Source organism: Dermochelys coriacea, chromosome 5 (assembly GCF_009764565.3).
Source record: "Dermochelys coriacea isolate rDerCor1 chromosome 5, rDerCor1.pri.v4, whole genome shotgun sequence".
NCBI classification, from domain to species: Eukaryota; Metazoa; Chordata; order Testudines; family Dermochelyidae; genus Dermochelys; species Dermochelys coriacea.
The window spans coordinates 129,352,178-129,377,819 of NC_050072.1; the positions used below are offsets into that span (position 1 = coordinate 129,352,178).

Sequence of the window (25,642 nt, forward strand, 5' to 3'; positions counted from 1 at the left end):
AATTGAACAGATGGGGAAGATGATGATGAAGTAAAGACAGAAAGTGAATAATGTGAGTAACTGTTTGAAGGGACAAAACACAGACTCTAAAGACAACTTTAAAATACATGGGAAAGTAAGAATGAAGTTAGATAAGCAATGGTGCAATTAGGCTGGTACAGCCCCTTCATATACAAATAGGAATATGTTAATGTATTAATTTGCCAGTGTCACATAAACATTACATAGAGACATAAGCTAATTGCATGTACAGTATAGAACCTCACTAATTCACAAGAGTGATTGAGAAGCCTATTGAAACTAGCAAGTAAAGAAAAGAGCAAAGTGATCTATCTAAAAGTATATTTGATAAACAGTTCAACTTGGTTGTGTTCCTTTCTTATATATGTAATACACTTGGAGATATGAAGTCAGTTTGAGAACTTTTGACACTACTATAACAGCTTTGTTGATAAGTAGATAAAAGCCACCATTTTCAGTGCACCAGTTAGCAAGGTTCTGCATATACTGTATACAGACCTAGTATTTGAACTAAACGTCGGATGGAGTTCATCCATTTATAAAGAAACTGACACTCCATACCATAGGATGACATATTCTTAGCAACAAGACCCCTCTAAAATCCAGTAGTTTGCCTTTGTAGTATAGTATCCTATTATTTGATGACAGATACTTTCTAAAAGCATTCTTAGGGAAATTAACCCTGAAGCCTCCCTACTAGCCTTCATTTCTCCCCCATCTCAAAACTACTCAGTTCAAACACTGGATGAAAAATGAAGGTGGTAGACATGAGAGGGGAAGATGGTGATTTTTAAATGTAAAGATGCCAAAAAACTAATGCAGTCCCTTCAGTGATATTCCAATGGTAGAATTTGGATCCAGGCTGCAAGTCATCAAGTACCACTCTGGCTGATCAATTTGTGCCATAAGGCAAAATTTGAAATAGCAATCATTATGCTCATCTTAAACACACAGAATAATCCAATATACCCTAACTCGCAGAAACAATTTACTTACCTATGTATAGCCAAGTTATATTATTCATCTAGTGGGATCTCACTTTACTGCATCAGCCTTTTCAAGCTGAGATAAGTTTTCCTTTCATTCTATGGTATACATACAGGAGACCAATTTTATATAGAACAGCCCATTAATAACTTATTTAGACTAAGTATAATTTATGTCTATCCTTGGAGCTTATAAAAATATGATGTTATTTAATGAAGCTAATGTTTTCTCTCACAAAGTTAGAAAGTACAATTACTATAAACCTAGAGTTCTACAACCTGTTAAGAGCTGATCCTCCAAGGTGGCCAGAAAAGATCACAGATACTCTGGAGCTGCAAGTTGTATTGCTGGTTTTAGGGTCAGGAAGACATCTTTTATCAACATGTTCCCTTTAACTTATTAAAAAGAAGTATACTGTGTGCTTTACGTTGAGAAATCCACTTGACCAGGCACAAATGGTAAAACACATGTTTTCCTTGTAAGTGAGGTGGATCTAAACTGCTCCTGCAGAATTTAAATAGTTTCTAGCTGCAAAGGTAACTATCCATATGTTTCAGAGTAGCAGCTGGGTTAGTCTGTACTCGCAAAAAGAAAAGGAGTACTTGTGGCACCTTAGAGACTAACATTTATTAGAGCATAAGCTTTCGTGAGCTACAGCTCACTTCATCGGATGCATTTGGTGGAAAAAAACCACGATGAAGTGAGCTGTAGCTCACGAAAGCTTATGCTCTAATAAATTTGTTAGTCTCTAAGGTGCCACAAGTACTCCTTTTCTTTTTATCCATATGTTAACTGTCTCTGTTTTTAATTTGCTTTCATACCAATATAGCGCTGCTCACCACCGTATCTAGGCACTGATGTCACTTTCCTCAGTCTGGAGACAAACAGCTCCAATGCATCTATTGCTTTCCCTAAGCCAGGGGCGGGCAAACTTTTTGGCCTGAAGGCCGCATCGGGTTTTGGAAGTTGTATGGAGGGCCGGTTAGGGAAGGGGGGTGTGGCCTGCTCCCCCCCTCCAACTCCTGCCTCATCCAAAACCCCCTGTTCCCTGGACCCCTGCCCCATCCACCCCACCCTCCCTGTCCCCTGACTGCCCCCCTGAAACCCCCGCCCCGACTGCCCCCTTCTGCCCCATCCAATCCCTCCTCTCATTCCTGACTGCCCCCCAGGACCCCTGTCCCATCCAACCATCCCTTCTCCCTGACCGCCCCCAGAACCCCTGTCCCCTGCCACCCCATCCTACCCCCGCTCCTTCCTGACTGCCCCCATTCAACCCTCCTGCTCCTGCAGGAGCAGTTTAGGTCCATCTCACTTACAAGGAAAACGTGTTTTACCATCTGTGCCTGGTCAAGTGGATTTCACAACATAAAGCACACAGTACGCTTCTTTTTAATAAGTTAATGGGAACATGTTGATAAAAGATGTCTTCCTGCCCCTAAAACCACCAGCGGTGTGGCACGCTGAGGGGGGAACAGCGGGGGAGGAGCTGGGGTGAGCCTCCCGGGACAGGAGCTCAGGGGCCATGCAGGAGGGTCCTGCGGGCCATAGTTTGCCCACCTCTGCCCTAAGCAGATGCAGAGCAAAGTTAACAAAAAACACCAGTCATATTCTCAGCTGCTATTCAGAATGCCGTGGGCAAACAGTGAAACTAACAATATTCATGCCAGTCTTGCTCAGCTGCTACGTGAAGAAGCTGCAAGCACCTAAAGTAGGCACTGGGAGTTGTTCAAAGAGAAGATTTCCAAAAAAAGAATGATAGAGTAGCAGAGATGCACCAGTCCCAACAGGTCAGGAGTTTCTGGTCCAACCAATTGTTGTTCTTGCACCAATGAAGTACCCCCTACATTTTGGTGCATACTGCCCAACTATTCCTTTTTCCACCCACCCTTTTTGGGAAAAGCTGTGGCTTCTCAGAACTCTACTGGCCTCTGACTAGTATGTTATTCCCCCTGGCTAGCTAGAGCCTAGTAACTTTTTCCTGCTTTGCCCAGACACTATCAATTAATTTAAAAATAAAAAACAAACCTTTGAAATCAATTCAAAAATATTTTAATATTGAGGGGGGAAAATTATAAATGTTATCAGATTTAAACCTACATCTATCCACGCTTCATTTTATTTTTTTACTATCTTTGCTGTTTAAATTGTTTTAATACAAACATTTTCCCTTTTTCTATTTGAATCTACAGTGAAATAACACTGAATAACAAATTTCTATGGTAACAAATGTCAGAAGGGAGGGGATTATGATTTAACTGAGAGATCAAATAGAAAGAAACTAGACGGAAAAAAATTTAAAATATAAGCAACAGCAGAACAAGATAGATCTGACGATCTGTATGAGGGATTTTTTTATTATTATTTGTTTTAGGTTGAAAGTATCTCTTAAAAAAAGGACGTGCACATTGTGACAATCAGAAATTTATAATTATCCAACACTGCCACTACAGCCAGATTTTTTCCTTACTCTTTGTTTGATAACCTTTTGGACCATTTTGTTATAAGGTGAAGTGTTAAAAGCGAAAAGTTTGGATGGCTGATAGGACAGAGGATCCCACTTGGGAAGCCACATGAACAGATCTGCACACAATACACCCAGATAATCTAAGAGTGATTCTCAGCAAGGAGCATGTGTACCCCTGGGGGTACTCAGAGTACTTCCAAGGGTACATCAACTTACCTAGATATTTGCCTAGTTTTACAATAGGCTGCATAGAAAGCACTAGCGAAGTCAATACAAACTAAAATTTCATAAAAAGAAAAGGAGTACTTGTGGCACCTTAGAGACTAACAAATTTATTAGAGCATAAGCTTTCGTGAGCTACAGCTCACTTCATTGGATGCATTTGGTGGAAATCAGATGAAGTGAGCTGTAGCTCACGAAAGCTTATGCTCCAATAAATTTGTTAGTCTCTAAGGTGCCACAAGTACTCCTTTTCTTTTTGCAAATACAGACTAACACGGCTGCTACTCTGAAACCTAAAATTTCATACAATGACTTGTTTATACTGCTCTATATACTATACACTGAAATGTAAGTACGACATTTATATTCCAATTGATTTATAAGTATATGGTAAAAATGAGAAAGTAAGCAATTAAGTGATAGCGTGCTGTGACACTTTTGTATTTTTATGTCTGATTTTGTAAACAAGTAGTTTTTAAATTGAGCCGAAACTTGGGGGTATGCAAGACAAATCAGACTCCTGAAAGGGGTACAGTAGTCTAGAGAGGCTGAGAGCCACTGATCTAAGAAACTCTTTTCAGAAACTTTTGGTCCCTTTTTGCTTTTAGGTCTAGAGAAAATCCAGGGAATGTTTTTGAAAATAAATTTCCTTTTCAAAACAAAAAATCTTTAATATTTGTTAATGGCCATACTGGTGATTAGCTAGGGAAGTGGTTCGTTAATATGGGGAGCTTTGAGTGACTAAGGCAGTTGTGAGAGAACTCACAGAGCAGCTCACCCTCACTTATTTGGCTCCAATTAAAGGGTCATAGAACAATGCCAAGGCCAACTGATTAAGGCTAAAATGGAGAAACACTTTCCTCTTAACCACTTTAAAAAGATTGCATATCCACACTTCAAAGAGTATAAACATATCTGCATGATGCCTTTTTGGTCACTGTAATGTATACAGTTCAAATTCGCTCATATTATGGAGGCATCATAGTGACTCCATAGTTATGACTATATTTAAATTTACACTTCAATTTAATCTCATTTTATGTTTGCGTGATATGAGAGGAAGGATTATGCAGTGGTTAAGGCACTAGCGTAGGATTTAGGAGACCTAATTCAAGTCCCTCAACAATCTTAGGCAAGTCACTTAACCTATGTGCCTCAGTTCTCCATCTGCGAAATGGGAATGGTACTACCCAACCGCACCGGAGTGTTGTGAGGATAAACACACTGCAAGGCTCTTAGACATTACATTTTGGGGATCATAATATAGAGTAACTCCAAACAGAATATGGTGTCTCATTAAGAGATGCTGACTTTACTGGGACTACTACTGGGATAAATGAATATCCAGTTTGAATATTGGTAACACAGTATTATCCTCTACATGCCTTCAGCATTTACTCCAAGTATAGTCTCATTTTCTGAAAAGTCTCAAGTAAACAATTCATGAGATAGCATTTACAAATGCTCCCTTTAAGAGATTTGAGTAACATTTTTAGCTCCTTATAGCAAATACATTCCAGCTTATAGAAATCATTATTCTTAAACCTAGCAACAACTAAGATTTAGTGGCTAAAAAGTTACTACATTAATAATGGATTATGACCAATAAGCTACTTTTTAAATTTTTTGTACATCACCGTGATAGTCAAATATATTCAGTCAATGAAAGCTTCAAAATGTAATATATTTAAAAATACACCAACATAACTTTCCTGGCCTTCATGAGTCTTCTTGAAATCAAGTGGTAAGCTAACCTTAGTAGCACACAGGAGTGTAGATACATGAAAATTCACTCACTTTGGCTGGCTAAAAGTCTTTCCAGTTGACTACTGCACAGTGTGTACTGCCATAGGAAGACTCCGATGTTGGTCTAGACCAGTGAGCCACAGTCCTGTATCCTGGTCTGATGATGGCCAGTACAAGATGCTTCAATGAAGTTGTAAATCATCTCATAAGGAACAATGCAATAACCCACCCAGAGAAGAAATTTGTTCACAACTCCAGGCTATTTATACCCTGAAGGATGAAGATTTGTGAGGAGGGGCCTCTAAGCATACAGCAATACAAATACAAAACTAAGTTTGATTATAAAGCATTTTTCAGTTAGACTGCTCTTGTACAATGATGGTTAAATCCAAACTTTTTGACAGGGTACACAACAATGCTATCATCCACAACTTCAGTTAAAAAAAGCACTTCCCAGACATTATATAGGTGGGTTGCATCAGTAACCAGGAGTGACACAAATTCCAGACACAATGACAGTTCACTAAAAACTTATAGATCTTTGGAAGGGAGAGAAAGGGAGGGAGAAAGGGAAATGCTTCACAATCAGATTATCTGAAACACTCAAATTTTGGTAGCCATCCTAACCCAAAGTTTGAAAACCCTACAAAAATGTAAATAGCTTGATATGTGCTTTGGACAAAGACTTCTAAATTTTAAACTCATTTTTAAAGAAAGCTGAGCTTTTGTGAATTTATAGTTCTTATCTTGGCAGTCTAATATCATAGAATCATAGAATCATAGAATATCAGGGTTGGAAGGGACCCCAGAAGGTCATCTAGTCCAACCCCCTGCTCAAAGCAGGACCAAGTCCCAGTTAAATCATCCCAGCCAGGGCTTTGTCAAGCCTGACCTTAAAAACCTCTAAGGAAGGAGATTCTACCACCTCCCTAGGTAACGCATTCCAGTGTTTCACCACCCTCTTAGTGAAAAAGTTTTTCCTAATATCCAATCTAAACCTCCCCCATTGCAACTTGAGACCATTACTCCTCGTTCTGTCATCTGCTACCATTGAGAACAGTCTAGAGCCATCCTCTTTGAAACCCCCTTTCAGGTAGTTGAAAGCAGCTATCAAATCCCCCCTCATTCTTCTCTTCTGCAGACTAAACAATCCCAGCTCCCTCAGCCTCTCCTCATAAGTCATGTGCTCTAGACCCCTAATCATTTTCGTTGCCCTTCGCTGTACTCTTTCCAATTTATCCACATCCTTCCTGTAGTGTGGGGCCCAAAACTGGACACAGTACTCCAGATGAGGCCTCACCAGTGTCGAATAGAGGGGAACGATCACGTCCCTCGATCTGCTCGCTATGCCCCTACTTATACATCCCAAAATGCCATTGGCCTTCTTGGCAACAAGGGCACACTGCTGACTCATATCCAGCTTCTCGTCCACTGTCACCCCTAGGTCCTTTTCCGCAGAACTGCTGCCGAGCCATTCGGTCCCTAGTCTGTAGCGGTGCATTGGATTCTTCCATCCTAAGTGCAGGACCCTGCATTTATCCTTATTGAACCTCATTAGATTTCTTTTGGCCCAATCCTCCAATTTGTCTAGATATCAGAAATATCAGAGTCATAGGTTGGGTCAAACAGCAGAGCCAGTTGGCACCAGTCATCTCTAAGTCAGAGAAAGGTATCTCCATTGTTTTACTTTACATTACATCCTTCCCAAACTAATGTTGGCACGCAGGACAGAAATGAGTCTCTTTCCATTCTTCTCTGTCATTTGCTGCTGCTTCCATCTGCTCTATTCCGTTAAGATAGATTGTTCTGTCCTCCCTGCTAGGAGTTCTTCTTAACTGTTTCTCTTGGGTGCCATTGTTTTTTCACAGCAGTTAGACTCTCACCTGAAGCTGTCAGGTGGAAACCGTATGCTGACATCCGGAGTACATGTCCCAGATACATCCAGCACTTCCTTCTGATTCTGGTAGAAACAAGCCTGCTGGTTGGTGATTTCTCTGATCTCTCCACAGGTAATGAAGTCTTTCCAACCAATGTAGGAACTTATTTTCAAGGCTTCTAGTTTTCTATCACTTTGGCAGATCTCCAGCTTTTGCAGCCATATGTCAGCACTGAGATTACATTTGAATTGTAAATTCTCAGTTTTGTTCTGATGATCTCCCCCCCCCCCTTCCCATATATTAAGTTTAGTAAATGCCTTTCCTATCTTCAATGTCACTTTCTTCTTAAGATCTGTTGACCAGTATGTTGCTCCCCAGGTAGATGAACTGTTCTACTTTCTTGATATTTTTGCCTTCTAATATGATGTTACTGCTTGATGTCTGGGTTTCAAGGACGTTTGTTTTAGCATAACGAATATTGAACCTAGTTGACCTGCAGTTTTTGCCAGCTTGTCCGTCTTTGGCTGTAACTTTTCGGGGGCGTCACTCAGTAACACAATATCATCAGCAAAGTCTAGGTCTTCCAGGCATTTACCATCTGCCCATGACATACCAGTGTTTGTGCTGCTAATACTTGTAGGCTAGGGCTACACTACCAACTTATATCAGTAAATCCACTTCCCTCTGCAACATAATTATACCAACCTAACCCCAAGTGTAGGCAGTGGCATGTCAACATAGCTACTGCCTCTTGGGGAGGTGGAGTACCTATGCCAACATGAGAAGCTCTCCCATCGGCGTAAGCAGCATCTTCACTAAGTGCTGCAACTATGCTGTTGCAGCGCTGCAAGTGTAGACAAGTGTAGACAGACTTTAAGGCCAGAAGGCACCATAATGATCACTTAGTCTGACCTTCTGCACATTGAAGGCCACAGAACCTCACCCACCTGCTCCTATACTAGACCCATAACTTTGGCTGAGTTACTCAAGTCCTCAAATCATGATATAAAAGACTGAGTTACAGAGACTTCACCATTTATTCTAATTAAGCCAACAAGCGCAGAGGAAGGCGAAAACCCCAGAGGATCTCTGCCAATCTGACCTGTAGAAATATTCCTTCCCGACCCCAAATATAGTGATCAGTTAGAGCCTGTGCACGTGAGCAAGACCTATCATCCAGACACCTTGGAAAAAATTCACTGTAGATAGCGCCCTTCCCATCTAGTGTCCCATCTCTGGCCATTGGAGATATTTGCTACTAGTAATCGCAGATCGGCCATATGCCATTGTTGGCAACTTCATTATACCAACTTCTTCATAATCCTATCAAGCTCAATCTTGAAATAAGTTAGTTTTTTTGTCCCCCACTGCTCCCCTTGGGAGGATGTTCCAGAACTTCCCTCTTCTGTTGGTTAGAAACATCTAATTTCAAACCTAAACTTGTGAGGGCCAGTTTATATCCATTTGGTCTTGTGTCAGCATTAGTCCCTAGCTTACATCTTCCCTCTCCCTCCCTCCTGTTTATGACGCTGATGTGTTTACAGAGAGCAATCATACCTCCCCTCAGCCTTCATTTGGTTAGGCTAAACAAGCCAAGCTCCTTAAGTCTCCGTTCATAAGGCAGATTCTCCATTCCTCTGATCATAGGACCCCTTCTCTGCACCTGTTCCACTGAATTCACTTCATTATCCAGTCTATGGAAATGCCAAATAACAGAAGTAAAATGCAGTCATGTTTCACACCAGTGTCCACATTGAACCACTCTGTTGTCTGGTGGTTCATCCTTAAAGAGTATTTTGCATTTCTGTACCTGGCCTTCATGATATTGACAACTTTAGCTGGGATGTCATCAGACTGAAGACTATTCCAGACTGTGGACTGGCCATCGCTTTCTGTGAAAACTACAATAGAGCAGTTTAGGAGAAGTGTCTCACATTCAACAGATGCTAGCCTACTGAGATTAATTACAGGAACTCCTCACTTAACATTGTAGTTATGTTCCTGAAAAATGCGACTTTAAGTGAAATGATGTTAAGCGAATCCAATTTCCCCATAAGAATTAATGTAAATGGGGGGGGGTTAGGTTCCAGGAAAAACAAATTTTGCCAGACAAAAAGGTATTATACACATTTTAAACAATTTTAAACAAGCAATTTAATACTACAATCATTGCTGAGTATGAAGCTTGGTTGAGGTGGTGGAGTCAGAGAGTGGAAGAGGGTGGATTGTCCAGCTGCTCCTCTTGCTGAACTTTCTGAACTCGAAAAAACACATCTAGAGATTGTTGTTTTGCTTCTTTTTTTTTTCCCCTTGGTAAATTTCTTTATAGCAAGTCATTAGATGACCAACTCCCCTAATCACTTCGGAGCTGCGTACCTGGTCAGGACCGTCATCACTCAGGATTTGCAAGCCAGCTTCAATCATTTGGAAAGCTTCAGAAAGATGTTTGGCAGTCAAATTTTGATGGGGTGGTTCTTCTTCTACTTCTTGGCCCTCTTCTTCCATTGCTCTCGTCACCTCTAGTTGCATCAGATCTGCAATCACATGGAGTAGAGCTAACCAATGAAGAAGTTGTGTAACGTCGGCTTCTTCCACCTCATCAAAACTTGCTTTCTTGGCCAAGCTGGGGACAACATCTTCATAGTGGGGACAATATCTTTAAATCCTATTAAGTCACTGGAAACAATGAGGCAAGCAAGGAGGCCGACGGTGCAGTAGGCTAGGAGAAGCACATTGCACAGCAGCAGTGGCAGCTTCCCCTACTCTGCAAGCACCAGGGGCTCAACCCTCAGCCAGCCCACTCCACCCCTTCCCCCAAGCCCCCACCCTTGACCCACCTCCTCATCATCCCCCTTTACTTTGCAGGCTGCCTCCTCGCTCCTGCCCCCTCCCTACTAAATGCAGCAAGCCAGCTGATTGCCACAGGCAGGAGGGGGAGGAGGGGAAAGGCGCTGATCCGCGACGTCTACTGGAGGGGTTGGAGAAAGCAGGCAACCAAACAACACAAGAGTGGAGCATTGCTCAACTTTAAACAAGCATGTTCCCTAACTGATCAGCAACGTAATGAAACAACGTTAACCGGGACAACTTTAAGCGAGGAGTTCCTGTATTCTCAATTCATTACAATACAGCAAGTTAGAGCACCTATTGGATTTGATTTTGAGAGTTAAAATATACTTTGCCAACTTTATCACCACCAGGTTGTCCTTTCAGAGGCAGCCTTACTCCAAATGTGGGACACAATGCTTTGGGAAAGCAAACCACCAACTGGGACGTGTGGAAGTATTTTGTAAGATGGGTAGGCTTTTAACAAATGGCTGCACATTTTATTTATTTTTCCTGAAGGTGGATTACATAGCAAGAGTTTGGGAAACACCGTGCATATGGAAACAATTCAGGGTTCACAGCGGACAAGTAACTCATCACAAGATCCAAGATCAATGCTTTGGCAAAAAGGGCTAATGTAATCTTTGAATGTCTAAACAGGAGCAGGAGTAATGAGCAGGCTTAGGAAGGTGGTTTTACTCCCGCTTACAACATTTGTGAAACCAGTGGTATCCGTATTTTTAAAATGATTCTGAAAAGCTGGAAACGTTGCAGGAAAGAGCCACAAAAATGATTCACAAGATAGGATAAGTGCCTATAGTGAGATTTAAACAGTTCAATCTGTTTATTTTATCAAAAAGATCGATTATGATGTAGAAGTACCTTCACAGGAAGAAAATATCAGTTACTAACAGGTCTTTTATCTAGCAGAGAAAGGCATACCAACAAATGGCCAGAAGTGGAAGCCAAACAAATTCAAATTAGAAATTGGGCACAAATTTTCAATGGAGTACATGATTAATCATTGGCACAAACTATCAAGGGAAGCAATGTCTTCAAATCAAAAGTTCTGGAACACAAGTTATGCATCTCAAGACAGGGGCAGCTGTGTGAAATTTAATGGCCTGCGCTATACAGGAGGTCAGACTAGATGATCTAATGACACCTTCTGGCATTAAACTCTATCATTGGAAGCCTCACTTCCAATGGCCCAAGGTATTCTGGGGTTTGGACAAGTCATTCAGAAGGAATGAAGCATGCCATCATTTACACCACCCTACTCCCACAAATCTAGCCTATTCATAGCCACTGTTAACTGGTAGAACACACAAACTTAGTATATTACACCCAGCCTAGATAAAAATAAATGATTTAAAAAAAAAACTCAGATTTTTTTTATTTAAATTGGATTTTTTGGATAAAAAGGTTTTTTCCTCAAAAAGCAATCTCATCATGGAATAGGGATTATAAATTCTAATTCTATAGTATGAGACAATATATTCATGTAATGTTTAAGAGAAGTTTTGTAAATGAGTTCCAATAGTTCATGGATTAGGGACCCAATCTTATGGGGTTCCAAGGGCTTCTGTATAGATTATTTAGGTTAATCTTTCTATCTACCCAATGGGACTCAGTGCTCAGTCTAAAAGATACCACCAGAGATGCCTAGTTTTGCTGTTCTCAAACTGTGGATTTATGTCTCCAGAGATAACATGCTTGTTAACAGCACAAATGGTTTTAAATAAAATAAAGGTGAGAAATAACAGACCTCAACCCTATTGTCCCTCTTCAAATGTGTGTACACAGAGTCAACCCCTTACCTCTCTCTCTAAAGGAGCAAAGTTTCAAAAAGTTCAATGAATAGAAGATGGTTGGGAGTAAAATAGATCTGGACAAGGAGAAGAAGTCTGGAGATAAATAAATGTGAGAAGGGAGGTACAGGCAGAAGAAACAAAAGTGAAACTGTTTGAGCAGCATATTCCAGAAGTCTTGAGGTCTTTCTGAGTGTAGCCTTCATTGATCTGAGATTCTACCATACCATTCTCTCACTGGAAGGAAAAACCTATAAGGGCAGCAGGCTGTAAAAGAGGCCCCGTTTGGGAATATTTTAATGAAGTTCCTCTACCTGTGGGTAAGACAGGCATGCGTGCAAAATGCAAACAGTGTAACAAAGAAATGCAAGGCCTGGTTGCCCTAATGAAACAACATCATGAGAAGTGTTCCTTCTCAAGAGGAAGCTGCGTTGAAGATGATGAAAGGAACAGGTCTGAACATGCAGAATCTTCAGGTTTATAAACTTTTTTTTTTATTTCATACTTCTTTCTTAAGGACTGCCTGTCTTCCTTCTGGACTATTCTTGAATTCTCATGTATGAGCAAAAAATATAGTTGTTACTCTATAGTACTATCAATTTTAGATGCAGTAGGATAAAAAAAAACAAACAGCTGAAATAGGCAGATCTTTCTTGCACAATTTCACCTTTAAAGTAGTACCGAGTGTCAGTGAATGCAATAAGTAATACTAAATAATTAAATAACTGCATTGACTTATTTTGTTTAGGAGAATCGATCCTCAACATACAGGATTCTGAAGACTATCCACCTTCAAAATCACCATCATTTTCTATACTTTCAGAGTTATCTGACAATGATAGTGTTTCAGTCATATCATGTATGTCACATAGCCACAATATATCACCTGTCGCAAAAAAGAAAAAAAAAATCTCTATCATCCAGAAACAACCATAGATAAATTTGTGACAAGAACCAGCAGATTACAAAAAAGTTAATTGATGAAAAAATTGCCCGGTTTGTTTATGCAGCAAACTCTCTTTTCTATATGATTGAGAACTCACACTTCATTAACATGGTTCAGTCATTAAAACCAGGATACAGTCCACCCAACAGAGCAGATATTGCAGGCAAATTGCTGGATAAAGTGTATGAAAGAAACTGAGCAGTGTGCAAAAGGTCTAGAGAATGAAATTGTTAACCTGAGTCTTGATGGGTGGAGCAATGTCCACAATGATTCCGTTGTATGTGCTTGTGTGACAAGAGAAGAAGGGAATGTCTTCCTTACAGAAACAATTGATGCATCAGGAAATGCCAACACAGCAGATTACAAGTACCTGCAGTAAAAGCTATAACAAACTGGAAAAAAAAAAACTCAAATGTCTAATGCACAGCTTGGTCACAGACAATGCTGCAAATGTATCAGAGAAGAAATTATTTAGGAGAGAGTGAAGAGTCCCAAGCTAATAATATATGGTCGCAGTGATCATTTGATGCACGTCCTAGCCAAAGACTTCAGTGTTCCAGAAACAAAGGCTAATGTTGTTGAAACTGCAAAATACTTCCCGTAACAACCACTTTGCAGCAGCTGCTCTGAAAAAAGTGGGAGGAACCAAGCCAACTCTCCCAATGGAACTCAGTAGTGGACTGTTTTGAGCACTATATCAAGAACTGTCCTAATCTCATGACAGTTTGTGAACAAAATCATGAAAAAATAGATGGCACTGTCACAGCCAAAGATCTCAACATTGGGCTTAAGAGAAATGTTGAACACATGCTGAGTATCCTGAAGCCTATTTCTGTAGCCTTGAACAAAAAGCACAGAAATAGCTGTTTTATTGCTGACGCTGTTGAAATTTGGAAGGAACTGAGTGAGATCTTAAAAAGAGAAATATGCAATGACAGAATTAAATTACAAGCATTAAAAAAAACGAATGGGACAAGCACTATCTCCAGCTCATTTTCTTGCAAATATCCTTAACTGCTGAAGAAGAGGAATTGGCTAGGACATAGACATCAGCAATCATCCCTTCATAATGTCAACTATAATAAACTTCAGAGCTAAGGGTGAACCGTTCAAGAAATACATGTTTGCTGATGATGTTTTAAAGAAAGTCACACCAGTGTACTGGTGGAAGTCACTTAAGCACTTGGATTCAGAGACTATCGAAGTGATAAACTCACTTTTAACAGCAGTAGCTTCTTCCGCCGGAGTAGAAAGAACATTTTCTTCCTTTGGACTAATTCATTCCAAATTGAGAAACTGTTTGGGACCTGAAAAAGCAGGAAAGCTTGTTTTTCTTTTCCAGATTATGAACAAAACAGGAAAATGAAGGTGAAGACGATTGAGTTGGCTGCAGAAACCAATATTTTAAGTTTCTCATGTTGACCTGGCAGACATAGTCAATTTAATTTTTTTTTTTAATATTTTTTTTAACTATTTTAGTTAAAATCAATTTTAACACAAACAAACCTGATTTTAAAAAACTTGAATGTTTAACTAAATTCAAAAATTCATATGCTTGTTTTGTTAAAAAATTATATGTTTGCTGTTCAAGAAAAAAATCCAGAATACATAACATTGTTGATTTAGTTAAATAAAACAATTTAAAATGTCTGTCTGGTGATGTTCTCATCCTAATACAGCATGGCAAGAAAATGCTCCAAATATTAATGAATTGGAGATAGTTCACCTCCCAATTACTTCATAAATATCTGCTTCCTTGGTAAATGAAATAACCAAACAATCACTCATTTTCTGATATAGCTGTAAAACTAATCTGAAAAGTTTTCAAAATAAATCACTTTAAAAATATATAGTGTGTACCTTCTAAAAATGAAACCTACATCTATCTCCAAGTTGTGAAGAATATATATTAAGGTTATAACAACCAACAAGAATGCACTTTTATGTAGAAATCTATGATTAAATCGAGTCTTCCTGACTAGTGATTTAAATCATGATTTAAATCAAATTGATTTAAATCAAATCCACACAGAGTACACCACAAAAAATGCCTTGTCTAATACATTAACACATATAGAATTATTTTGGCAATACAATGCACTTCAACTTAGTAATCAATTTACTAATAGCTTCAGTTATGACAATCTATGTACTTAAACCAATAAATGACTCCCACATATTAGGGAACACTATCAGCAGAAGTGAACCATAGCTTTCTAGATAAAATACTTGAAAGTACAAGAGAACCAACTTCAAGTTGTTCCTTCAGTTGACAAAATGAAAACAGCATTGTATAAGAATGACATTTCATACGAAAGCTGTGCAATCTGGGGACACCGGCTGGGTTTACATATTGTTCTAAATAGGTTGAGGTTTATATTTGTACATGGGTAGATTATGTTTTCGAGTGCACGCTGTTAGAGAATCTCTCAAGAGATAGTCTATTGGGCTAACTCTTTTTTAATTTTAAATTACAGTCATAATTCACCTAAGATTTACAATACATCCACTACCACCGCAATGGACATATTTTCTATTGAAGATACAGAAGTGTTACACATTGAATATCTGGATATAAGAATAAGGGTGAAAAATTATTCATGTGTTAGTTAAATTGAGAGGTTTGTCGACAACATAATCATTTGCAAGTCAGCAATTCAATAGTATTCACTTTTCGCTAGCTGAAAAAACTTGCTTTCATAATTAATCAGCTACTGCATATCAGCATCAGGTGTGTATTAAGGAATAAATGTTTCCCATCTTAACAGAAGCCAAGACAAAGCTATGCTATTTGTGAAGCGTAGACAATTATCCCCAAGTTTATCTGATACTAATGGAAGTTATTGCCACTGAATTGCAAGTTTTAACCTTAAAACTTTGGGACATTTTAAGTTACTGTCAATCACAAGGTTAGAATATGAAAGAATCATAAAGTTATCTGTCAAAAGCAGCTCAAACGCATGTCCATAGGGATATCATAAATTCACTTCCTGTCACTCTTGAGTGAGATAAAAATAATGATTTTGAGGTAGTTGAAAGAAATATGGAAGGAACTTTCAGTTGAGAGGGCTTTTAAAACACACACAGACTATAATGATGAAAAGTACAAAGATGTGGAACTGTTACTTGGGGTTTCCTTAAAGTAAACTACTCTCTTGCGGCAAATCCACTTTTCAAATTAATCTTCTAGAAATGTTTAAAAATTATGTATTTGAGAATATCTTCATTAATAAAACTCTCAGAAAACAAATGGGAAGGCTGCATTCCATTGTCAAATGCTTCATACCCTCATCAAAACAATGCAAATGCACTGTACTGATACTACATGGGCTCTTACCATATGATTTAACATTTTTCATGAATCAAGTTCATTGCAGTACATACATAGGTAGATACATTTCTAGAGTTTGCACACATCAGCACAGCTCCTGATCAGAAGCACCTCTGGGGAAAAGCACCAATAGCACTAGTTCAAGTATACACAGCAACACTACAACTGATTTGGTTATAGTAGGAAGTGGCCTTTTTCAATAAGCAAATACAGTAACCTATTTTGTCTGGCAAGGTCTGATAAGTCACTTCAGGAACTGACAATTTTCTGATTTTCCTCTGAAGAGAATTTTCACTATTTTGCACAGTACATAGTTCTGTCTCTGTAGTTGCTTCAGAAAGGTTAGAGAACTCTCACTCTCGACCAAACAACAGCCATTCTAAGAGTATAAAAAAGTGTCTGAACTATCAAGCCATTGTTTGCTTCTGTTCCACTCCCTCCTCCCCACAAACTTAGCCCTGTAACATACCTGGAAGAATTCTAAACCTCTGAGATGACAGGTTTTGTTAATGTCTTCAATCGTAGACAATGTTTTCAACCCCATGAGTTCTCACCACTTTTCTCCAGTTTGTTTTCCCCCTTGTTACTATATATGCTGTGAACTTGACACACATAGATAGAGTATTAATTCGGAAATATATGAATTATATTATCTTGAGAGAATCTAAGTATGGCAATGTCCTAAACTGTTGAAAATTTGTACTGTTGTTTCACTGCAGTACAAGAGTGTAGTGTATGGATCTCTTCTACCAGACTAGTGGCATCATCTCTAACAAAAGCCAGTGGCATTTTACAACAGCTGGGATTGCTTTTGGTGCAAAGCAACTTTCTTTTATCCTCTCTAGTCTACATGAACACAGCAAGTAGAGAGTCTTTAAGCCCGTCAGCCTGACCCTTATTTAATTGCTTAACATTTGCCTTTAGTTTTACTATGAATTTAGTTTAGATAGAACTTTTGTTAATAAAAATGCAACACATAACTAGCAGATTCTGGACATTGACAGTATCTGCCCAGATCTGAACTTATTTTGATCAGACTGAAGGCCAGCCAAGCTAGAGCAAACTAGCACAAGACAAAATTGACAGTGTACTTATATCAACACTACTGCATAGCCCCTAGATGACATTCAACCATTTTTATTAGTGATGTCAAAAAGTAGTAAAAATTCAAGAGCACCTGGAGGTGGAAGAGCTAAAGTTAGTCTTATATCACCAAGCACAATGTGCTCTAAATTATTAATAAATGCTTCTAAGTATTTCTGTTTCAAACTATGTACCAACTGGGCCCCCTGCCCAATATGAAGGAACACTAGAAAATACTGGTGCTCAAATTCCTGCAAGACATCTTGCTCCACTTCATGTTTAAGATATTACAGCTTCAAAGACGCAGTTGATGGGAAGCAGATGATTACAGACTTGAATGGTTTTCAAAACACAGGTTCACATCAGTTCAACAGGTGACTTCTTCCTAACATCAATAAGCCAGTTGGAGTTTCCATGCAAAGATTTATTATAATGTATTCCATGGGTGGTTTACTGTAGAGTCCAATTTTCAAAAAGATTCTAATTTTTCAGCTCTGAGTAACCACCACTTTTGTCCATTTTTTCAGTTAACTAAAGACCACCTAGTTTAAGGAGTCATTTGAGAACACAATATTGAAGTCCATTAAAGTAGAAATTTAATACTGAAGTATGTTAGTGGAGAAGTAATATTTAGTAAAGTTGCCTGTTTACAATACAAGTCTGTTTCACATCTAGTGGACAAAGTTTGGGCAGGTCTACACAACAGCGGGGAATCGATGCTCTAAGATCAATCCACCGGCGGTCGATTTAGTGGGTCTAGTAAAGACCTGCCAAATCGACTGCAGATTGCTCTCCAGTCCACCACTGTACTCCACCCCCGATGAGAAGAGTAAGGTAAATCGACGGGAGATTTTCTCCTGTAGACCCCGCGCGGTGTAGACCCCATGGTAACTCGACCTAAGGTACATCGACTCCAGATATGTTATTCACATAGATGGAGTTGCATAGCGTAGGTCGACTTAGTAGTAGTATAGACGTAGCCTTAGTCGGATGAGTCTATGACAATGCAGGATTAAGTTGATCAGAACTAATGATTATAGTGCTGTACCTTAAGGTTCTGGTTCAGAGTTTATCTAGTAGCAAAAAACCTTCATACAATGGTGTTTAGTTTTATCTAGATAGGCATTTATACTGTAAGCATTGCTATCGAATCTCAATCAACTTCAAGACAACACAAAATTTAACAAGTATTCAACCTTGACTCACATGATCAGATTTGGTTAGATCAGTCCATATGAATAAAAAAATATGACAGATTTTTAGTCTGATAAGGGCTTTGAAAAAAAAAAAAAAAAGATGCAATCTTTATACCAGCACCCAAATTTAAATCAATTAACTTTTCTGCTGTAGCTTCTGTAAAGTACTCTTTAAAATGATTGGTGTCCCCCATCCTACTGGGGTAAATGATCACTGACTTCTTCCAGTTCCACACAGAATGTATTCCCTTACATACACTTTTAATTAATACGTTTTAGTGGGCAACTAAGAAATTTAAACAAGGTCTTTCTATGAAGCATAAAAGTCATCCATTACTAGAAAGGAAACTTCTCACCTATCAAATAAGTCTTATGAATTGCAAACAAACCTTTACAAGGCATATCATTAGCTAAAACAGCTTTTTATTTAAATCAGTCACTGAGGGAATGAGAAGTTCTCATTGTTAAAAGACCCAATACTTGTCAATATGGAATGTACACAACACTTAGCACTAAGAAAAGTTATACTTAAGTCCTCGAAGTACATAGAATTCCAATTAATAATCTGAATTTTAGATTGTTTTACAGTGTAAAACAAACAATGTAAGTTACACATCTGATTTACAAGTTGTAGTATACATTACACCTTGAGGTTTACATGCCTATAAATGTGAAGCATTTTTCTATAAGGATATTTGTTTTTCTAAGAACAAGTAGGACAGTTTAGCAGTAATAAACCTGGAGAACATCCAAGTTAAAAGTTTTCAAAGGAAAATTCCAGAGCATAATCTGATAATTAAGCAAAATCTATAAAGATTGGTTTTGATACATTGATAACCAGGGACCTGAGTGCAGAAAAACAGTTACACTAACTCTGGATTAAAGTTATGTTAAATTAGAACTATTTAATTTTTTCATAGTGAGTTCCACGTGCATTAGTAAAAGGGCATTCATATAGTAATACAGTATAAGTGCCAAGACCTTTAACCATGATAGTATCAAGTTCATGATACACTACATGTCTTCACAGGCCAGTTTGAGGTAACACTAATCACTTGTGGACTAAAAGACACTGCAGTGCTACTATTAAATTGCATCTTGCTGAGAAGACACAACATCACAGCTGAAAACAACCAAACTTCACTGTGTAACCTCAGGGCCATGAGAAAATTTTGGCAAAAAAAAAAAAAAAAAAAAAATCCATTATTTTACCAATTGGTACCACCTTCGGGTGATGCTTTTCACAAGCCTAAAAACCTATAAATTATTCCAGATTCCTACACACACCTCATGCCACTAAGAGTCATAGCTATCCATAGCCCAGGTCACTTCTCACGCAGTTTAACCCCACTTCTCTCGATGGACGCAGGGGCAGACATTTTTCAAATGATGGGGGGGTTTCTTAGCAACGGAAACCAACCCCTGACGGGGGAAGGTTCAGAAGGAGACTCCACCAGCCCCCACCCCACACCAGATCCAGACACACCTGAGATACTGCACAGCAGGGGCGTCTCTGCCAAGCTTGTGGGACACACGGAGCTGGGGCCAGGCACTAGCAGGGCAGGCCGAGCGGGCTCCCCCACATGCCAGGCGGCTCTGCACCCTGGGAGAAGGGGGCTGCAGAGAGGAGAGCCCTGGCCATACAAAGCCGGAGGAGGGACGGACGGACGGACAGATGGATACACGGCGGGGAGCAGGGGGGGAATAGAAGCACAGACAGACACCCACACCGCAGCCCGGGGGGGGGGGGACGGGACGGGGACGGACAGACGGGGGCGGGCTGGTGGAAGCCGACAGACAGACACGGCCTGGGGAGGACGGACACACACGGGGGGGGACCAGGAAGCGGACGAACAGACAAACACAGCCGGGGAGAGGGGGGAGCGGTCGGACACAGCCGGGGGGGGAGGGGTGCGGACGTCCTTGACAAACCCCGCTGCTGCTGCCGACGCAGAAAGTTAAAGCGCCCCCTCCCCAGGCTAGGGGGACGGAGGGGCCGGCCCTACTCCCCTCCCGGCGCCCCCTCCCCGGGGAAAGGCTGGAGGAGACGGGGGAGGCGGCAGCGGCGACTCCCGAGGGAGCGGGCGCCGCGCCGGGGGTCTCGGGGCTGCTCCTCGGCAGCTTGCCGTGGCCCGGCCCGCCGGAGCGGGGGCAGCGCCGTGGGGGGGGGAAGGGGGCCCGGCACTGACCTGGCGGCGCGGGGGCCGGGGCGCCGTGTCCGCCCGCGGGGGGGGGCCTACGCTCCCTCCGACTCTCCCCCAAAAGAAGGAAAAAATTCCGGCCGGAGTTTAAAACAAAGAGGCGGAAATAGCCGAGCGGCGCCGAGCGCGGCCGAGCGGGGGCGCCGCGCACCGGGAGCATGCGCACTGCCCGCGCCCGCCTCCCACACGCGCTGAGGGAAGGGGGCTGCGCGCGTGTCACCGACCGCGGGGGGTCGGCTCCCAGCCCTGCGCGGGGGAGGGGAGGTGACGTGACGTGTGCGCGCGGGGAGCGTTAGAGCAGCCCCGTGCCCCCTCCTCCCGTGCGGGGAGCCCTACCTCCCCCCCCCCGGGAATCCCCATGGGAACCTGCCCCGTGCCTCTACTAGTGCGGGGGGGCTGGGAACGCCCCGCCCACCGACACGGGGTGCGGGCTCCAGCAGCACCTAGCTACAGCCTCCCCCCCACACACACCCCATCACACCGGGCTGGACACCCCCATTCCCACTGCCAACCCCCCCAACTCTCCACTAAACCTCTCCCCCCCACACACACACACACCCCCCCTCATCACACCGGGCTGGACACCCCCATTCCCACTGCCAACCCCCCCAACTCTCCACTAAACCTCTCCCCCCCACACACACACACACCCCCCCTCATCACACCGGGCTGGACACCCCCATTCCCACTGCCAACCCCCCCAACTCTCCACTAAACCTCTCCCCCCCCCACACACACACACCCCCCCTCATCACACCGGGCTGGACACCCCCATTCCCACTGCCAACCCCCCCCAACTCTCCACTAAACCTCTCCCCCCCACACACACACACACACCCCCTCATCAAACCGGGCTGGACACCCCCATTCCCACTGCCAACCCCCCCAACTCTCCACTAAACCTCTCCCCCCCACACACACACACACACCCCCTCATCACACCGGGCTGGACACCCCCATTCCCACTGCCAACCCCCCCAACTCTCCACTAAACCTCTTCCCCCACACACACACACACACACCCCCTCATCACACCGGGCTGGACACCCCCATTCCCACTGCCAACCCCCCCAACTCTCCACTAAACCTCTCCCCCCCACACACACACACACACCCCCTCATCACACAGGGCTGGACACCCGCATCCTCATTGCCAACTCTCCCCAACTCTCCACTAAACCCCTTTACACACACACACACACACACACACACACACACAGGGCTGGACACCTGCATCCTCACTGCCAGACCCCTCCCCCAACTCTCCACTAAACCCCTTCCCCCCCACACACACCCCATCACACCATGTTGGACACACCCATTCCCACTGCCAACCCCCCCAACTCTCCACTAAACCTCTTTACCCCCACACACACACACACCCTCATCACACAGGGCTGGACACCCCCACCCCACTGCCAGATCCCTCCCCCAACTCTCCTCTAAACCCCTTTCCCCACACACACACACACACACACACACACACACACATACCCTCATCACACAGGGCTGGACACCCGCATCCTCACTTCCAGACCCTTCCCCCAATTCTCCACTAAACCCCTTTCCCAAAACACACACACCCTCATCACACAGGGCTGGACACCCTGATACCTACTGCCAGACACCCCCTCCCCAACTCTCCACTAACCCCCTTCCCACACACATACCCCATCACTCAGGACTGGACACCCCCATCCCCACTGCCAACCCCCCCAACCCTCCCTCTTCCCCAGACACGCACACCCTCACACAGGGCTGCATACCCGCATCCCACCAGGCCAGACTCCCCCCAGCCCGCCCCACACACACACACTCACAGCCAGATACCCCTGAACTCTCCAGTAAAGGCTCCAAGACAACCTACCAACACCCTCAACACAATACAAAAAGCTCTGTGACAACCCACCAACCCCCCTGCACACACACCCCTCCCCCACATAGGGCTGGATTACCCCCCCCCCATATTAGACAGCCAGACACCGCAAACCCTCCACCCTAACACTAAAGACTCCTTGACAACCCACCAACACACCCCAACAATCTAGTCACAGACAGGCCTAAACACCCCCTAGTGCCAGCTCACCATAACACTCATGAATACCACCACAAGCAAAAGGCTCCAGAAATATCTGCTGGTGCCCACTCCAAAACACACAGCACCAATCCCCCATACGCTGCTAAAGGCACCAGAAAAACATCTACTAAAACCCCCACACAGCGTTGCCAAAACACTCAATTTGCTTAAAAATCCTGACGATTTAAAGACAATTTTGGGGTGCTATTTACTTGCTTTCCAGTTTGAGTCTCAGGTTACACATCTTTTTAAGGTTTTTTTCCAACAACTTTGAGGGCTAGAAACCTAACTTTTTAAATAAAAAAAGAAAAAGAAGAAAGCTGAGACATTCAATCATATACCTCCATGAGCTGAGGTTTAAGAAATACACCAGTTACTGTGAGACACAAGAGCTGGCAACACTGAATTATATGCAAATTACCTAATGAGATAATTTGCAGATCTGCATAAACTGCAGTTTATGAAAGTAGGTGGATTTAGTGCTGGTGAAAACCATTGACTTGACAAGTATACGTGAAGTCGTCTGCATTTAGTGGACAAGCTTCCCGCATTGCCATTAGAGCAATACTGATCTGGGGGAGGAGCTTCCTCTAGGAGCAAAAGGGAGTAGTTCAGACTCCATGCAGTTATTACATTCTATCAGGTCTTTCAGATCTGAAGAAGAGCTCTGTGTAGCTCAAAAGCTTGTATCTTCTTCATCCACCTTGTCTCTCTATCAAGTCTGTCACTTCATGCAAGCATCATGGTGAGTTTGTGATTGGGATCTATAACTGAGGCTCAAATTCATCCCAAATAGGGGATACTAATCATCATCCCTTAGACGGAAAATTATAAACTCTACTGAGCTGAACTGGGGTCAAACTGGTGATGAAAGGATGAGGATGAAAGGCTCTGTAGCTCATTAGTAGTGCCCTGAGGCATCCAATCCCTCACGAAAATGCTAATAACACACCATCAAAAATTAGGCTTGTTTTCTTGAAATATAAATTTATTAAATGCAGTTCTAATACAATATTAACACAACAGCCAAATTCTCTTCTCCACAGATGGTATTATATTGCAGAAACAATTTCCCATTAGAACTATTCCATGATCATATTTGGGGAGGGGGCGGGAGACATACATACACAAAAACCATGTAAAAGAACATTAAGATTGCAAAGACAACTACTCCAAAATTAAGACTTTCCGGAATTAAAATTACCAATGCAAACCTGCATCTTCCCATATGTTCATGGTATTCTTTAGTTACATGCTCACACGCTATTTTCCCACATAGTTGTTCAGCAGTATTTTAACCCAGGACTTTCAGAGCCAAAGGATAGGTGGCTTCACTTCAACTAGAAGAGCAATTGGTAGCACAGGTAGGCTGTCCTGTGTGGTACAGACCCTAGAGCGGACATAGCACTTTGCCCATTTTTTACCCAATATTCCACTATTGTCTTAAGCATTTATGTATCTACTCCTGAGGTCTATTCCTGGTTCTAAGAGCAAAGTGTTATCTAGTGGCTAGATCAGTGGGTACATACAGTAAGCCAAACCTATAGAAGCTGCATATGAGTCAACAGTGTGTCATTGTTGCCAAGAAGGCCAATGGCATTTTGGGATGTATAAGTAGGAGCATTGCCAGCAGATCGAGGGACATGATCGTTCCCTTCTATTCGACATTGGTGAGGCCTCATCTGGAGTACTGTGTCCAGTTTTGGGCCCCACACTACAAGAAGGATGTGGAAAAATTGGAAAGCATCCAGTGGAGGGCAACAAAAATGATGAGGGGACTGGAACACATGACTTATGAGGAGAGGCTGAGGGAACTGGGATTGTTTAGTCTGCGGAAGAGAAGAATGAGGGAGGATTTGATAGCTGCTTTCAACTACCTGAAAGGGGGTTCCAAAGAGGATGGATCTAGACTGTTCTCAGTGGTAGCAGATGACAGAACAAGGAGTAATGGTCTCAAGTTGCAGTGGGGGAGGCTTAGGTTGGATATTAGAAAAGACTTTTTCACTAGGAGGGTGGTGAAACACTGGAATGCATTACCTAGGGAGGTGGTAGAATCTCCTTCCTTAGAAGTTTTTAAGGTCAGGCTTGACAAAGCCCTGGCTGGGATGATTTAGTTGGGGATTGGTCCTGCTTTGAGCAGGGGGTTGGACTAGATGACCTCCTGAGGTCCCTTCCAACCCTCATATTCTATGATTTGGCACATTTAGTTTCAAAGGCAGTATGGTCAAGTGGAGGAGACTTGTCTGGAAGAGACCTGGGTCCTATTTCCAGTTTTGCCTCAAATGACCTTATGCAGTTCTTCTGTTACCTTATTTAAAACATGAAAACTGATGGTTGCCTGCCTCCTGGGGTTGGGATATGAGACACTGACCAGTAAAAAAGGTAGTGAACTGCACAGAAATATTAACAGCATTTAACAGAAGTGAAACTAGAACCCATAGTCTCCTGGCTTTTTCCAGCCCAGTGTCTCTTCTCTTAGGTCAAATTATCTTTTTGGTGGGGAAAGGTCTCTGGGCAAGCACGGCAGAGCTAACAAACGTGCAAGTGTCACAAGAGGAGATGCAACACCAACTGACCCCAGTCGGTGGTGGGCAGGATCAAACCTGGGAGCTCTGGAGCTTAGTGTGTGAGCCTCTGCATGATCTAAAAGCCATATGGCTATTAACTAAGGCTGTAGAGCAGACTCATTAATCTCTCTCTTTAAGTGGTATCGGTGCCCTAAGATGGGACAGAACACCACACCCAGGAGGTGTGTGGGTTACAGAGACACTTAACTAATCAAGTAAAGGCTGCAAGACAAATCCATCAGCACCTCCCCAGTACGTATGTCAAAGGCTCCAGGACCTTAAGGTTC

At 42.2% G+C, this 25,642-nt stretch overlaps 1 protein-coding gene across 9 annotated transcripts in view; it reads right to left on the reverse strand.

The window, feature by feature from the left end:
* PCGF3 (polycomb group ring finger 3) overlaps window positions 1-23,171 on the reverse strand; it is a 102,906-nt gene extending 79,735 nt beyond the window's left edge. For 5 of the 9 annotated variants that reach the window (XM_038402628.2, XM_038402629.2, XM_038402623.2 and 2 more), the window contains exon 1: window positions 20,700-20,854. The gene's annotated coding sequence lies outside the window, so the exon portion shown is untranslated. Of the gene's footprint in view, window positions 1-20,699; window positions 20,856-23,129 lie in introns of those variants that run through there. The other 4 variants (XM_043514243.1, XM_043514239.1, XM_038402633.2 and 1 more) reach the window with 2 other exon arrangements.
* Window positions 23,172-25,642: the final 2,471 nt, after the last annotated feature.